We start from the raw sequence: 698 nt of genomic DNA on the forward strand, positions 1-698 counted from the left end.
TATCTGTTCTTCTTGCAATGGTGGTTCTTCTCCACTGATGATTCGTCCTCGAGGTGTAACTTTGATCACGGTTAACCAATTTATTCCCGATTCTCTCATCCAAGGGTATGGAAGGGAGCTAACTTGGTCTGCTTGTGAAGCTAAGAAATGCTCAAATTTGTTATACCTGCTAAAATAAAGAAAACGTAGAAATTAATTTATTTTGCTCATGTATGACAAAAAAAAAAGAATTTGTTGTACCTTCGTCCACCATTGACATCAACTACATCAAATTTGTCAAACCGAACACCTCTGTTGACGACGGGGTCGAACCATTCACATTTGAACAGGACGCATTTCAGCTTCAATATCCCCGGGAATTCGACTTCAATAATCTCCGTCAAGATCCCGTAGAAATATGTTTCTCCTTTCACACATACTCCATAGTTACTGGTCGCATGCTGTCTACCATACTCATATGTGTGAAAAGTATAACCTCGTATGAAATACATCTGTGATGTGGTGACCTTTACAAGTGGAGATTGAATTACTTCGTGTAACCACTTAGGATAATCTGCATCGTCGTCATAATCAACCTGCAAAAATAAAGAGAACGTTGAAATACAAATCATGTATGAAAAAAGAGTTTGATCGACCTGAAAAAATTAAGGTTTTGAGTTAATACATGATTCTTCAACCACTTAATAAAGTGTTGATCT

Source organism: Brassica oleracea, chromosome C5 (assembly GCF_000695525.1).
Source record: "Brassica oleracea var. oleracea cultivar TO1000 chromosome C5, BOL, whole genome shotgun sequence".
NCBI lineage: Eukaryota > Viridiplantae > Streptophyta > Magnoliopsida > Brassicales > Brassicaceae > Brassica > Brassica oleracea.